The sequence below is a fragment of the Saccostrea cucullata genome, unplaced genomic scaffold (genome assembly GCF_032062105.1).
Source record: "Saccostrea cucullata isolate Sc308-1 unplaced genomic scaffold, CSIRO_AGI_Scuc_v1 ctg7737, whole genome shotgun sequence".
Classification (NCBI taxonomy): Eukaryota; Metazoa; Mollusca; class Bivalvia; order Ostreida; family Ostreidae; genus Saccostrea; species Saccostrea cuccullata.
This window is the reverse complement of record NW_026927500.1, coordinates 11,742-29,834: the sequence shown is the minus strand read 5'-3', so window position 1 is coordinate 29,834 and position 18,093 is coordinate 11,742. Positions and strand designations below refer to the sequence as shown.

The window sequence follows — 18,093 nt, the reverse complement described above, 5'->3', positions numbered from 1 at the left end:
TTTTGTATTCAAATGAAGCAGAATTTGTCCAAAATCTTATACGTGAAAAGAATAAAACACTTGCGTGGCCGTCAACTCGATATTTAGATATATCGACGGCGTATTGTCAATCAACAATGGTAACTTCCATTTTTATGTCATAGATACCCCGGTAGCCAGGTAAAAGGTACACTGTCCCACAGAGTCTGACAAACTGTATCATATTTGGATATTTTAATTGAATGAGACGTTAATGGTAATCTAACAACCAAGCTATCTGATAAACATGATTACTTTAACTTTACAATCGTCATTTTCCCTAGCTTGTGCAGCAGTACACCTTCATCACCTGCATACACAGTTAATATAACTCTGTTGATTGGATATGTTAGAGCATTTTACTAAACAATATCTAAAATGAGCTTAATTAAGTCAGGTAAATCTTATTTCAAATTTATGGAGTCATTTTCCCCTGTGTAGGAATGAACAATTTAAAATGGTGTAATTTGATATAATAGCGTAAAACTTTATTTTACTTTTTCATGGACACAGGTTAGGGAAAAAGTAATTTTTTGAATAATTGTTGATCCCGCCAAGAGGGGAAAAAGAGATCAGAGAGCAAATACCTTTTTGGAGTAAAAATCCTAACATGATGTTAAGGGGGATGTAGGCCACCTTTAGTGCAGTGAGAACGAAATGAAAACATTTTTTCAAGGCTAAAATACATTATATTTTGATCAAATTTTAAGTCTTTATGATAAAGATACAATAAATATGCATAACTGAATGCATGTTGTGCAATATAATCTAACTTTTGCAGAAAAATGCTTTTGATATGCTCCTTAGAACTGCGCAGCTACAGAATTCAGCAAAGCCTTAAAAAATCCAAAAAAATACGCAAACTGTGCATTAATGTTCCCCACAACCATTTGTTAAAATTTTTAAATTTTGCACTTTTAAATGAAATTTCAAGTTCAAAACAATGTATCGTTGTTTTCAAAAAGAGTGTAAAGAAATGAAAGTAGTTCATGGATGACCGTGGTTTTTTTTTATACAAATTTTTTTTTCCCAACCTTTCTTAATATGGAGGGCATAACAATCTTTAAATGTAGAAGAGAATTACAGTTGCAAAATTTTTAAAATAATAAAACATTTTTAAAAGGGGAAAATGTGTTATGTGTTTTTTAAGTTATTTATTATTTAGTATTTTTATTGTACAGTTGTTAAATAGTGTACGTATTGATAAAAAAATCTTAAACTCTTTGATTCCAGGTAAGGAAAAATAGCACCTTTAAAAGTTAAAAATTAAGAGTTTGTAAGTTTGCCACAGATAACTTATAATATCTATCAAAAGTTTAATTATCACCATTGAAACACAAAGAAATTAAACACAAAAAATCGATATGAATGACCGTGTTTTAGCCATGTACGAGGGGTGATCAAAAAGTTCGCGAACTATCTCGATAAGGCAAAAAAAAAAGATTAGAAACAAATTTGGTAACATAGCCAAACACAAGTTCTGTAAATAGCATATGCTGAATAAAGTTTTGCTCACAATGTAAAAATGACGTCATTATGCAGGGACGAAAAATGGTTGTCTCAGTGGAACTCGTTCAACAAACGACTAAAATATTTATGGTATATCTTAAAAATGCCTTTGAAGTAGCGTATAAGAATTTGTTCACAATTTTTAAGACAAATGACTTCCTATAAATTCAATCAATGATTGGATAGATCGTTTTAGTAAAGGGAAAGGGCAGATGGTTAATATGATATTGTTATGTTGCCCGGTGAAAGCAAGTTTGAAAAGGGATGTTTTTTTAATTAAGCAATATGCTATCAAAGACCCCCAATTTACACTTTGAAAAATACTTGAATATTTCCAATAATACAACTATCAAATGCCTAAAATATCGTTTCTTTTTATCACCCCTCGTATACAATTTCATTACAGCGGAGCAACATTGGAAAAGGAATGAAATCATTCAGCGTGGGTTGAGGATTTAATGAAAAAAAAAAAAACATTTTTTCTATTTGCCCGTTTTGTCAAAATTACAATTTAACAGAGTAAAAAAAATGGACATAATTAAAAAATTTTTACCATCTTTAAAATAGTTTGGTGGTCCTCCCAACTCAGGGGAAAAATTTTTGGGTCGGTATTTATAGGTGAGAAAAAAATTCCTTAAAATTTAAACATATTTATTGACGGAAAAAAAAAATATCGTGTAATGGGATGTAAAAAAAAAAAAGAGTCGGGCCATTTTAGGCGTAGATGGGAGAGAGGGCAACCAAATATTTTTAAAACAAATGGTCTTATAAGGCTAGTACATGTTCCATCACATAATTAGTAATGCAACTTTTTGTAAGTAATGTAACTTTTTGAATCTTTGGCACTATTTTGAAAAAAAAACATAGGATTTTGGGGGGGGGGGGGTATAGCCCTCACTGTTTTTTTTGGGTGATAGCATAGCATATGCAATGGACCTTTCTTTGCAAACATTGTTCTTGCTTTTAAATTTCAAAGAAACAGCTTCGTGTGTTCAATGGGCGAGAGTTAAAGTTATAACATAATGAGACATGATGCTTTTTTATGTCCAAACATTACTCCATACAATGTGTGGGTCATTGCAAACAATCAGCATTTATATAGGTGCCTAAGGAAATCTTTTAACTGCCTATTTTTTCTGTCTAACTGCTGAACAAAATAGACATATGTACCAACTTTTCGAATGTAAGACATGTAATTACAATTTTTTTTCATGCACTGCATATTGTTTAACTTTTTCAAATTAAATGCTAAGCATCCTCCTTGCAGTGCCCCATTTGAAAATAACTTCTATCGCCACAGAAAAAAAACCCACGTAAACACAATTTTTGGACATTTTTTATCTTTTTTCTTGAGTTTTAAAGAAATCAAAAATTTCAAAACTTGTTCCATGAAAAATTAAATATAATCATGGTAATAAACCATTATCCACAGCAGATATATGCACAGGCCAAGCACGTGCTCAGTGGAATAATATTAACAAGGAAATTCGAGCTGTAAACAGAACAGTTTTTCCCATTTGCTGGAGTGGGGTTAAAATCGCGTTTTTTCATTATTCAGACATGGATGCAACAAATAACAGTAGTAAGTAATATAACATAATGATTATTACTTAGCAATTTCTTGTCTTGATGTTATTAGGTCCATTTATTTTAAAATCAATGTTATTCGAACTCCGGTGCAGAGGAATGGCGGACGAAATAAACACATGGCCTCAGGAAGACACCCATATAAAAATCAAATTTTCAAGAATTATGGATTGACAAAAAAAGCGAAACAAATGGTTGTAGCCATATTATCAATGAATCAAACTAACTCCATTTTCAATGCATTTTTCATCTCGTGAATGCTGTAGCTGCGCAGTTTAAAATGATTAATTTCCTCCTAATTAAAAAAAATAAACTTAATTATTTACTAATTTTGGCTCTAAAGTGGTTATTTGTGCATTAACACTTTGAGTAACTTTGGGCTAGTGTAGTGTGTAAAGCGCATTCTTGGTATTTCTTTTTTCACACTAGACTAGATCCAATATGGCTTGTACATCCCCCTTAAGCAAAATTGCCTGATTCTTGAAAATAGACCGCGTCAGACCGAAAGTCCCTTTACTAGTCCTCTCGAGCTCCGGGAGTCACATTTATCAATTGGTGCTAGTATTCAATATGAATTTTAGAAACAGAGAACTACAGAGGTTTAGCATTACCTCCAAATGGATTTATGAGTTATGATGACGGATATTTGGATGCACTAGCAAACCCTTTGATTGTTACCCGAAGAAAGTAAGGTCCACAACCTTGTTTTGGGGTATTATACGGTATTTATATTATTATACCTATTATAAATATTCTAAACAACGCATTATCTGATTGGTTCTAAGTTTTCACGTGATCGGGTCGTAAAACTTATATTTCCCGGCCGTCAGCATGATTTTCATCACATTCCACCTCTTCGGATACTTAGTGCATTTTCCCGAAAATTATCGTTCGTTTAAAGAAAACTCCCGAATGTATAGTAGACGTCACAATAACCGGGTTTAGTCATAAAATTGATGATAATGTGTTGACCAAAGAGTTTTAGTAACGTTTTGTTAAAAATGAAAGTGAATTTGAGAGCGGTGCCAATTTTGAAAGTTTATGTTTATTTCAAAGGTTTTGCTTGTTTCGGTATAATAAGCAATTCATTGCATGAATTTGGAAACATAAGACTTTTTCACCCGAAAAACCTTTTCCCCCTCGGGCAAGCCCTGGGGGAATGATTTTTCTTGGCTAATAAAGCCCTCGGGAATATGTTTTTTCTTCTAATAAGTCTTATTTTCCCTCACTATCATGCAATAAATGTATAATATTTTTTTTTTATCATGAATTAAACAAACAAAGTAAACCCCTCCCGGAAAATCCAAATTTTTATTCTAATTTCTTTACATTCATCAGTTATTTCCCTTTTATAAAATGCTTGCACTCCATGCATCAACATAATGCAAGGTAATGAAAAGTAAAAAATTTAATTAATTAACATATATCATTAAGAAATAATTTAATGTATCAAGATGTAAACAAAAAAGAATTATAATATTCTTTTGTTGTGGATCAAATTAAACAATCATGTACATGTAACTTAGGTCTGTAGACAAAAATTACACTAACGCAATATGCATATTACGTGTGATTTATTTGTTGCTGAAAATTAAATAAAAAATGAATGTTTAGTGTCAAAAAAAAAAAAATTGAAAATCTTAAATATGTATTGCACAGTATAAATAAATGAAGTGATCATTGACTTTTTAAACCCCATATTGATGTGAAGTGTTATGTACATGTATGTAGGATTCGCTGTAAAGTAACACATGTAACATGTGGGGTGAATTCACCATGCATCGGATACCCTTTATTTCAACAAGTTTAGCGATATCGCTACCGACAAAATTATCAAAATGGAGTTTAACATTTAGTTTGTGATTAAATATCAATTTGGGAAAAACAATTATATCCCCTTTATTGAAAAAATTTCCTAAAAATGGAGTTTTTAGGAATAAGTCAAAATTCACCATGGATCGGACATTGTTTACCATGTTTGGAAAGGTATTTTAACCGGAAAAATTGTACCTTTATTAAGCTTTAAATTGCTTGATATGGATATATTTTTGTCTTTTATCAAAGAAATAACCCTCAACTTAAATTTAATTGACGATATCATTGCACAAATGTAGAACGATTAAGAACCTACTTGCCTTAGAAATGCTTTAAAAGCTTATAATGCGGTTATTCGCCCCTTTTTTTCATGGTTTATCATACTCTGGTTTGTAGAAATAAATTGAGTCAGATTCTAGACGTCAAGTATCGATAAATTGTATTTTGACTGAAAATATAGTTTTTTTATTTTCTTTTTCCGAAAAAAACAGCTATCAGCTGGGTTCTGTATAAAAGGAGCGCTTACCTTTGCATCGGAAAGTGTCCTATGCATGGTTAATTTGTGTCCGATGTACGGAGAAATAAACATACTGGTAAAACCCAGCTCTAAAAAGAATTATACAAACATTGAAGTGAAATTTCTTTAAAATTTATGTAAAATTACCAATCTTTGACTTTATCCACCAAAGTCTGACCCTTTCCGTTGAAGTGAATTTTAAGAACGATAACTCTAAAAATCGCAAAATCATAAATTTCTGGTTATTCCCCTTTGATGATGTAAAATATGACGTAACTTCAAGGCCATTCTCGAGATATTTTTATCACAACATGAAAATCAATCGGTATCATTAAAAAATTTAAATCTTCAGCTTTAAGACGAAACAAATAAATACACGGAACTCTTAAGTTGAAAGCGAATTTATTGTCTAAAGTTGTCCAAGCAAGGTATGTGTCCGATGCATGGTGAATTCACCCTATTTGAATTTGGAAATTACGTGTAAAAAACATGTTGATTCAATATTTTAATTTGTTACAACTAAGGCATTGTATGGCAATATATCTTTCATATTTATATTAACTTATTATTATTGTCATTTTAACTTTCAATCTTACTTTTCATAATTAAAATTTTTTCTTCTACTGCTTTTTTCTTCGATGTAATTTTTAAATATTAACATAAACAAATGGGGCTACAAATGTAACACAGTATATAAACTATTTTATTCATTTCATCCCTGTTGCCGTATTCAACTTAATTTCATTTTTTAAAGTTGCAATTCAAGGGGATAAAATATTCAAAACGATCTATAGGCCGCATCTGGTGTATACATAAAAAAAAATTAATGGAAACAAAAACTTGGGGGGTATTTTACGTTTCAACATGCATGTATCGATTTACCTTGAATACTAAACGCATCCCACAAAACTATTAGAAATTACCACAAAATTGCCCAATCTATATGTTTCAATTCAAGCATTTTATAATAAGTACTTTTAAATCCAATTTAAATCCAATTAATTAAATGGTAAGTTTCTTTGGGTTTCCAAACTGGCGCTATTAATCATCAGATGATAAACATAAATTTTATATTTCTTTTTTCCCTTTTCAAGGATTCAATTCTTAAATATTACAAGAAAAAAATTTAAGTGGCCCTGGACTTATACTACGATATCGACTTATAGGCGTTGTCCTTGACACAGATTCCGTTATTTTTTAAGTTTTCAGTCACTGTCTGGTTATTGTTTATACACGGTGATGTCTCTGTCTCCGTTATTTCAGTGTTAAATTCTCCTTTGAAATTTATTTTCACAGTTTGTTTCATTTTGGAAGGATGTAAGCAACGTTGAATCTGATTGGTTAATAGGATTATCGTCCTTTTCGCTTTTATGTGATGCATTCCCATTGGACGTCGGTTGTTTAACAGAATTTCGTGTCCGGGACAAAAATGTTTGTGTTGTTCTATACTCCCGGTCCTGTCCGTAATGTGCCGGCGCCAAACTTTTCTGAATTCCGCCTGTACCTGGAGATAGAATGATGAACATCGCAGGTTATAATGGCAAGAAAAAAAACGGTCGATCTCTGTTGTTGTAAAATTATAACAACACTTATTTTGATTGATGATATTTTGTGAAAAAGGGGATGGAAATAAAAATATGGACAAACTCTGGTCTAATAGATGCCAAATTCTTTTTTTGGAGAGATGGTTTTATTTTTCTTAAAACTATCAATCACTGTTACAAGTGAAATAAGGTTCATAATAAACTTTTAAAAAGTATTGCAATAATAATAAACAGGCATTCTTACCTCAGCGTTCAGGGAAAAAGAAAAGCATCGCTAGGATAAAACCCTAAAAAAAAAAAAAAAAGGGAGGTTATTGAAATTAAAAAAAAAATCGAAGTTAGAAGCCGATTGTCCTATTTATCCGATAAATTGCAGAACCATAAGTATGTTTTGCAAGGAACCTTAACATTTAAGAAACTTGAAATTCAAATCAATTACACCTTACTAATATAGTTTAACATATTTGTATCGAAGTGCCAAGGATAAACATTTGAATATAAAATGGCGTAATTCATTAAAAGGATCCATTTAAAACTACAGAATGTCGTAGTTTTTGTTAAGGCACGTAATTCGTTATATCCGATTTTAAAATTAAAAAAAAAAGTCATTTTCATGAAAAGTGAATAATTTGTTATATCCGGTACATTTAAAAAAAATTACAGGGATGATAACTTTTTAAAAAATACGTTATTTGTTTTATCCATAGAGAACTTTATTCGGTAATAAAAAATTTGCCCCCCAAATCAAACTTTGATAGAGATATATTAATTAAAATTAAGTTCTTAAAAAAGGGAGATATGCTACCTCAAAGACTGAAATTTTTAAAAAAATACGTATAGTACGTAATGAGTAAAAACATGGCGTAAATTTCAGTTTTTCAGAATTTTACAGAAAAATGAAAATTTCGTGAATTTTTAGTAAAATTCACCAAACGCATGGTGTTCAGGATCAATATTTTGATATAATGTGTAGAATATAATATCAATGAAATACGTCAATAAAGTTCCTGATCAAACTTGCCTTTTGAATTTAAAGCAAAAATTTTTGCAATTTTGTCCATTTTGTCCTCTTTCTGAAAAAGGATATAAAATCGGACTAGTTTGTAACGTCATAAAAACAAAAATTGTGAATACACTGCTTTGATACTATTATATTTTCTTTTAATTTATATTTCTCATACAATTTATTACATTCAGCACATTTCAGGAAGTTTTCAAAATTTGACTTTTGTGTTTTTGTGTTTTGACTTTATATTGACAAATATATGCAATATACCGCATATAGTTCTTTAAAATGACAGGAAAGTAATTTTTTACGTGACGTAATCTGTTATAAGCGATAAATTTAAAACTACCGGTATATGAAATGGAATCTACTTCGATCTCTGCATAAAGCGTATTATACGTTACCTGAAAGGAGTTGAAGAATAATTCTGACCACCACAAGATGAAGTACATCATGGACTTCTCATCTAGATAGCCGAAGCTTGACATGAGGTAATTAACAGAGTATATGATGTAATAAACCCCGAACAGGGGAATAAGGATCAACGTGGACTTAGCCAAGCGTCTGAAAAACAAAGATAAAGCATCAACTAATGAATTTATGAATTTTTTTTAAAAAGGAAGAAATCAATATCGTTGTGGGCTACAAAAGGGGGACTATGAATTATATATAAAATTCTATGAAATTTAATATTTATCCAAAACTATATATTTTTTTTAATTATACATAAAGACTACACTACCTTGGAGAGTAAGATACCTATACAAAATTTTATTCACAAATTAGAGTTTATGAGAGATAGGACAAATTTTCAGTTTAAAGAAATCGAAAAACGTTTATAATATAGTTTAATTTCGTAAGACGTTTATAATTCATTTTCATTTCTTACGTAAAAATAAAAACAAACTAAAGTATCTTTATTTTCAAAAGGCTAGTCTTATAGTTATTGTTTTAATATAGTCGTAGTCATCTATGCCTAAAGGAAAAAGACATAGCTATAAACAGTATTGTTTTGATACAAAAAAAATTAATAAATGTGATAATCCTTTAATGTAATTACATGTTGTTTACGTAAATATACAACATAAGAACCTCTACAAGGCATGCGTAAATTCTGTTTCCCATTGAAGACATAACATTCAGAAATGAATACTCAGTAAGATATAACACAAAACCATATATACATGCATATTCTGTAATATATTTACTATATTCACTGACGTAAAAGCTATATATAGAGTCTATGTTTGACTCTATTTTTAAGGTAATCAAAATTAATTTATTCCAGTTGCTTGCGCATTAAGGTCAACGTCAGTCTGACCGGATGTCTATAATTGTTGTTTGGAACGATTGACTGAGAACTCCTAATGCAAAGTCTTTCGTAAAAATTAACACAAAATCGCTACTTTTAATGTATATTCTTATTTGTCTTAAAACGTTTATATTACACAAAAATACACCATCACAATCTATATATACACCTACAAAACAACATATAACTACATTGTATGCACATGTTAAACATATAAGTACACGTGAACTAAATTTGGTTTTTAAAACAAACGAGAATAATTTGCCCATATTTATTATGCCCCCGGAATGGAATAACCGGTTTACCTGTATGTTTGTTTGTCTGTCTCTCTGTTGTCAACTTAAACCTAGCCCATACCATTTGAGTGGGTATGGCTATGGTTTCAGATTTCACAGGTGCAATTTTTGTGACAGGTTCTTTCTTTGGGTACCACCAAATGTGACCTCTTGACATTGACCTTGGAGTTTGACACACTTTTACTTAAAATTACCAAACTTTAATCTTAGCCATAACATTTGAACAGTTGTTTTTAGGGCTTTCATACTCAATATGAATGTATTTATTTATTTTGACAAGACCTTTCAGTGGGTATAAATATTTTTGACCTTGACCTTAGAGTTTGACTACCTTTTGAAAAAATTCAACCATGGCCATAATTTTTGAACAGCTAGAACTAGGGTTGTTATATTTCACAGGTTTCTTATTACAAGACCTCCTTTTGGATACCAACAATTTTAACTTTTTTACCCTGAAGTTTGACTTGGATTTCAGAAGTTCGATCCTCATCATAAATTGCCATGGGGGGGGGGGATAGTGTATTTGAACCGGTTTTCATATAACTTTTATAATATTATTTACAAAAGTGTCCGGCCTTTTCTATGTTGATATATTCTACCGTTTATAATGCGCCCGGATCGATAGATCGGGGCGTATATTGTTTTTGTCCTGTCTGTCTGTTCGTCTGTCTGTTGTCAACTTTAACCTTCACCATAACTTTTGAACCATAAGAGATACAGACTTCATATTTGGTATGCATACTCCACTAATAAAGTCCTTTCAAATGACATCAAGGTCAATGACCTTGTGACCTTGACTGTGACCTATATGCTAAAAATAGTTTTTTCCACTGTTTGTCATAACTTTTGAACCATAGGCGATAGGGACTTCATATTTGGTAAACTAACTTTATTAATAAAGTCCTTTCAAATGACATCAAGGTCAATGATCTTGTGACCTTGACTGTGACCTATATGCTAAAAATATCTTTTTACACTTTTTACCTTAACTTTTGAACCATAGGAGATAGGAAATTCATATTTGGTATGCATACTCCACCGATTAAGTTCTTTCAAACGACACCAAGGTCAATGACCTTGTGACCTTGCCTGTGACCAATATGCTAAAAATAGATTTTTTTAAACTTTGTTGCCGCCGGGCGCATAGTGTTTCACAAACACATCTTGTTTTTAACTCTTATTTTTAATAATATGGAGGCCTACCGGTATATACAAGACTAGTATTTACAATACTTGTTAAATTTATATTTATTTAATATATAATATATATAAAATATATAAAATTATATTATAATAAATTTAAATTTGCTAAATTACCCGGTATATTAAAATAAATGCAGGCTTTGTACTTTAAACCATAATAAATGTGAGAGTGGAAAAACCTTAAGCATTTCTTCGTGAGATTTTTTCTAAGGGTCAGATTTGTCAATGAAAGTATTAAAAAATGAAAAAAGCCACAAATCAACAACAATCAATCAAAGCAAACAATCACTAGTTTTAATGGAAAGTTTAATTTGATTATTAATGTCATTGTTATAAATGAATAAAAGATACAAAAGACTTATGCATCGTAATGGTATCTACTTTTTAAACAGTAAACTACAAACTGCAGTCCTAAGATTGGGGGAGGGGTGTAAAAAAACTGAAAATTTGTAATAGACTAATAGAAAGACTGATGCATACACCGTACTTATGTAGCTACTTTTTTGATATTCGACCAATACAAGTATAGAATGAAATGAAAGTGTAAACAATTCACTAGGATGAACACATTATACCAGTGTCTCCAGATGTACCGTTATTTGTCCACTAACCATTGCACGTGCACAAACATCTATGAACATCAGGTGATATGCATCGCTAGACACCTAACAACCTATTAACTTAAAACACACCCAACTTCCTGTTTACCTGATCATGTGACCATCAATGTGACTAAAATAGAAACAAAATGGCGTGGTAACATTCTATAACAACCGTCAAACAAAATTGAAAAGAACTGTAATTAAACTTAAAAGGAAAAAGAGTCATATGAAACAAAATAAAAAAATGGAAGCCATTTCAGGACAGTCATTTTTCCACATAAAAGGATTCTGGATGCTAAGAAGGCAAGCTGGTGGTAGTCGTGAAATACAATAGATTTCCCCCACTGCTATTATCACGTGATTTCTGAAATATACACACCTGTACCGGAAGCTGTTTGTCTGATGCCCGGATGATGCATGAAGTTTGGTGAATAATATTCGAACAATGTTAATGCAAAATAATAAACTGTATCTGAAAATGAAAAAAAAAAAAGTTCTGCATGTCTTCAAGACAGAAAAGTTTTATTTTTCATCAAATATTTTACAATGGGCATTTTCTAGTGATTGTTTGTGTCGGATAAAAAGATTTAGTATGCATTATTAATTATATGTGATGATCATACTTATGTTCCTTTTTTTCTTTAAATGTTTATATTTCTTTTTCATTAATTCTAAGCAACAATATTTCTAAGTTTGACATACAAAATTAATAATTTTTTTTTAACAAGAGGCCCATGGGCCTTATAGGTCACCTGAGCATTATGCAACAACTTTCCAGTGATTAAACTTGATTCATGTTTTAAGCCAGATGCTATGGCATTCACAATTTTGAAAGAGGCACCATTGATCATCATTACAATACACTTAGCAGTTGCTTAGTTTGTTTACTTAATACCCATACGCAGGGTAAGGGAACACAAAATGCATTTCAACTAATCAGTAATATTCAGCAATAATCAGTAGTGCCCCTACCATACATGAACCCCTGACCCTTTGGCCTTGTTATTTAATTAATACCAAGGAGCAGATTTCAAACCATTCATTCATTTTCAGTATATAAGTATAGCCCCCCCTCTATGGTACCCCTGACCCTGGGGCCTTGAAATTCACAATTCTGTAAGATATGGGCCCTTGTCTATCATAACTATATTCATCATAACTTTATTTGTAGTTCATCTGCTTAATACCCTGGAGCAGAGAAGAAAATTTTTAAAGATTTAATGTATTTTCACTATATAATCAATAGAGCCCCACCATAACACCAGAACCCCTGACCCTGGGGCTATAAAATTCACAATTATGGAAGAGGCATTCTTGCTCATAATAACTATGTACTTAGTTAGTTTATTTATTTCCTAGGAGCAAAGGAAAGGATTTTCAAAGAATTCATATATTTTCACTATATAATCAATACAGTCCCACCCTAACCCCTGACCCTGGGGCCATAAAATTCATTATTATGGTAGAGGCACTCTTGCTCATCATAACTATGCACTTAGTAAGTTTATTTAATACCCAGGAGGAGAATTGAAGATTTTCAAAGAATTCATGTATTTTCACTATATAATCAATAGAGCCCCGCCCTAACACTAGAACCCCGACCCTGGGGCCAAAAAAATACACAATTATGGAAGAGGCATTCTTGCTCATCATAACTATGCACTTAGTTAGTTTATTAAATACCCAGGATCAGAGAAGAAGATTTTCAGAGAATTCATGTATTTTCACTATATAATCTATAGAGCCCCCCCCCCCCCCAACACCAGAACCCCCGACCCTGGGGCCAAAAATACACAATTATGGAAGAGGCATTCTTGCTCATCATAACTATGTACTTAGTTAGTTTATTAAATACCCAGGAGCAGAGAAGAAGATTTTCAGAGAATTCACGTATTTTCACTATATAATCTATAGAGCCCCGCCCTAACACCAGAACCCCTGACCCTGGGGCCATAAAATTCACAATTTTGGTAGAGGCACTCTTGCTCATCATAACTATGTACTTAGTTAGTTTATTTGATACCCAGGGGCAGAGAAGAAGATTTTCAAAGAATTCATGTATTTTCACTATATAATCAATAGAGCTCCGCCCTAACACCAGAACCCCTGACCCTGGGGCCATAAAATTCACAATTTTGGTAGAGACACTCTTGCTCATTATAACTATGTACTTAGTTGATTTATTTAATACCCAGGAGCAGAGAAGAAGATTTTCAAAGAAATAATGCATTTTCACTACCTAATTATTTAGCCCCGCCCTAGCACTAGAACCCCTGACCCCAGGGCCATGAATTTCACAATTTTGGTAGAGGACTCATTGCTGATTACAATCATGCAAACAGTTTGACTGCTTGATGTCCAGGAGTAAAGAAGAAGATTTTTAAAGATTGCATTAATTTTAGTGGTTTTGGCCCCACCCCTAGGGCCCAGGGGGGCAGGGATCATGAACTTCACAATTTTTGTTCCCCTTCACACATAGATGCTTTATGCCAAATTTGGTTGAAATTGGTTCAGTGGTTGCAGAGAAGAAGCTGAAAATGTTCAAATGTTAACGCACAACGCACGACGCACGACGCACGACGCACGACGACGGACGAAAACGGATAGCAATAGGTCACCTGAGTTTACTCAGGTGACCTAATAAAATACACTGTTCAAATGATAAGTTCAAACATTAAGGTATATATGTTTGATATTTTACCAGAACTGTGGCCGTAATTGGTCCGTATATAATTAACGTAATCAGCTGGTTCCTCTGAATGTTCCAACAGCTGGAGATCAAAAAGAAAATAAAAACTAAATTATAATCAGATATATTTCCTATTGTTATACGTAAATAACGAAGCCTTATCGAAATTTATCATATTAAGTGCATGGTAATCCGTTTAACCACTGTTATACAAACTCGCAAAGCAATAATAAGTTCCCAACAACTTCAACAACGCATACTAGTAATTGATAAGTTTACATGACTTGAAGATATCTTTTAATTTTTTTAAATTTAAATGTTTGGGGCCATAAAAATAATCCAATCTAATGTTTGAATCATGTATACTCACAGTTCATTGAATTCAAAAATCCGAACAAGAACCCATGGTACAACAAAACTTAATGGAAATACTGTAAATGGACACACTATTTATTAAATAATTAATCATGTAATGTTAAATTACATACGACTTGGTTCTTGTATTATTAAAACTGAATCTAATCGAGAAGAGCAAAAAGTAACGAAAACATTGTAAACGGACACAAGAGGAATTAAATTATAATAATCTATTGTAAACTAACATATTGGAACATGAATCTATTGCTTAAAATCATCAAAACAAAATTTACCATAAGATGCACTTGATAAAAACGGCGAAGGTCTGACAAAAGCAAAGGTATGCAAGAGCACAAAGACAGATTTATATGCAATTTTCTTAAATATTAGTGGTATTGTTGTTCAAATTCGTATTTGAGGGGACAGTTTAATATCTGGAGGAGTATAGAAAGCAAATTTTTTTCCAAAAAGATCGAAAGGTTCATTAGAGGAAGGACCCAGAATCAAGAATCCGCTATATTGAATTTCTTCATGACGCCGTCCAAACCCGCATGCCCTGAAGAGTAAAGGGGTTTTGGGATAAACAGAAAGTTAATGTTTTTTCACATTAACAATATTTGCCAGATTTTTGACTTTTTGACTTAATTCTATTTCCAAACTTTAAAAAAACATCTTTCAGGAGGAAAAAAAACAAGTCCAGGAAATCATTGGATCTGTCATTTTCCAGTATACAGAGGGTCATACCCAAAAATGAGTTCTACAAACGATCAGAAATTGGATAAAAAATGTTACAGACATGTGTTTGAATTAAAAGAGATTAATGAGTAAAATCATGAAGACTTAATCATTGAAAAGCGTCGTTTGCTTCTTTCTGAGTACCGAGGACATTATTTATTGAACAGCCCTCGTAAGTACATAAGAACTTATAACGTAACTTGTATGGAACTGAAATAAATCCAGCAATACTTACACCATCCTAGTAACATGAACCACTTAGTTCTGTTTTTCTCCGTGAATACAGAGACAGATATCAATATCTGGAGGTACAGCGCCTCCACAAAAATCCACATGTAGCTAGCCGCCAATGTATAGTTATACAGAGAGAAAAATAACCGACACTCCCAATGCTGGAATGACAAAAGTGTATACTGTGTAATTTTAAAATAACTGTAAAAAGAATGTAATAAAAGTGTTAATTTAGTAATTAAACAGTGTTGAAAAAAGAAAGTAATAAAAGTGTAAACTTGGTTGTAAAATAGTGAAAGAGAAGGAAATATCTGATTTTTATTGAGATTGAGATGGACTTATATAGAAACCCCTTCCAATTTCTTTAAGCAGATAAAAATAATACTTACAGTGACGTCATCTCTAAAGTTAATATGACCATGGTCATAGTACAAGTCACCGGGAAATCCTACGAACTCTACCAGAAGATTTTCCTTGATGAAGGAGACAATGGCACGCAGAATAAAAGACACAAACAGGTTGATATGGATGGCGTTACGAGCACAGTGGAGCTTCCTACAACATTAAATAAATGTACAGGTGTGTACACTCTGTATAGAATCCGAATAGGGCCATGCAATTCACTAGATTACACCATCGAGCATCGACTTAAACGTCGATGGCGCGAAGAACGATGATACAACTGCGCGATAATGCGATGACGATGGTAGGATAGTACGTGGGAGCAAAATTGAATATCGCTTCATCGTCACCGCACTATCGTCATTGTGCTATCGCTACATCATACTATCGCATAGTAATATGTAGCATTTCATTGGAATTAAAAAAAAATGCCTTTAATCCGCGTTAAAAAAAAAGAATAAAGCAAACATTAATATTCTCTTCTTGTAAATCTTAGTTGTGATGTTGACATATCATTAAATGCATGAAATATCCAGGATCAAATTCACTCTGTCTAGTACACATATAAGGAAGCAGAAAACTACTCACTTGAAGTAAATCATGATGAACACGGCTATCACTAAGGACGCCAGGGAGGCCGTACCCGATGTTATACATCAGACGAACCGAGTCCGCATATTGCTGAAAGTTAAAACAAATAACAATCAATTATTTAAAATAAATTTTTATTAACACGCGCAAAAGCTCAATGGTTAGGGATAACTTGTACACAAAAAATAAGAAGACATGCAGATAAAAATTTCAAAACGTTTTTTAGCGGGGAGGGGGGGGTGAGAACATATATACTGTAAATCACTTTTTTATTCGCGAGAACTTTACTTTCGCGTTATCACGCGAGAGATAAGCTCGCGAAATTTTTTATCTCGCGTATAATAGTAGACCTTAAGATTTTATTGAGAAGTTACAGCAATTCTTGAAATTAATGTCTCGCTAATAAAGAGTAAATGACAGTCTCGCGAAAATAAAGTGTCGGGAAAATTTACTGATCTACAGTATAAAGAACTTCTTGCATGTACATAATAAAAGTGATGGAAAAAAGAGCAGTTTATAAATCACTGGCTTTTCCATTTTAACAAAAGGAGTTTTTGATTTATAACTTTTTTCCTTTTTGTAGGCTTTCATGTGTATGAATAAAGAATGTGTTTTGAGATTCAGAAGTTAACTATTCAATTTACTTACTCTCGAGGTGATGTTTACTATAGATGAAAAGTATATCTAAAGCTATATATTTTAAGAAGCACAAGTCACTTGTCTTCTATGATGGCTTTTTTACGTTTGTCGCAAAATTCCCTATATTTACCTATCGGGGCCAAAATGTGGGGGCCCGTTGGTTTTTCCCCATGCATTGGGTAAAGTTGGCCCATGTATTTTTTTAGCGGATTAACAAACCAAGAACCATCCTCATTACATTGTCTTGAAGCATTATCTGTAGTTAGAATAATGAAAATACTTTTTTAAAACAAATTTTCATTGTAAGGCCATATATTTATAATAATTGATCTTAAATCTTGCGCTGCAAGGCGCCTTAAATTGTAAGCATTCTAATTAATAAAATCAATTAGATTCTTCTGGAACTTCCTTAGCAATTTTTATACAGGAGTATAGAGGGATGCTGGGTTCTAATCGAACACGACGTTCTCTAGTATGTTTACGTTATTCACTGCAGCCATGGGATTCGAACTCGAGATTTTAGAGCAAACACTCCTACCATTGAGCCACGCAGTTTTTTAATCAGTAGATGACTTACTACTGGTATCGATGTTCTTAATGTGACTGGGGCAGGGCTGGATCGCAAATGACCCCAGGGGGGGGGGGCCCAAACACTCCCGTGTCCCAGGCTCTTCTACAATGGATCCCTGTCAAAACAGTTACAACATAAACTAATTAGTCTACAATTATGTATAGATTAAAAGGTAAAAAAAATATACACGTACATGTACGTATACTGTTAAAAAATAGCCAAAATATAATGCGTCCTCTTAGTTCTATGTAACAGTAAAAAAATTGTCATAACTTAGTTTTAATATTAAAAAAACTGTTTTAAATATTCTTGAATTTGGTGTATGTATAAAAACAGTTTTATTTGATATGAAGTATGATTATTATATACCGCATATTTGATTTTGTCACACAAAATGCGTTGTTATGAAGCTTTTCCCCGTTTATTATATGTCATTATAATTCACCTCTAAGTGTTATTTTGTGAGAAA

The 18,093-nt window shown here is 32.3% G+C and overlaps 1 pseudogene; it reads right to left on the bottom strand.

The window, feature by feature from the left end:
* Positions 1-6,593: 6,593 nt before the first annotated feature.
* On the bottom strand, positions 6,594-17,739 carry LOC134274664 (secretin receptor-like; annotated as a pseudogene).
* Between the last annotated feature and the right edge of the window lie 354 nt (positions 17,740-18,093).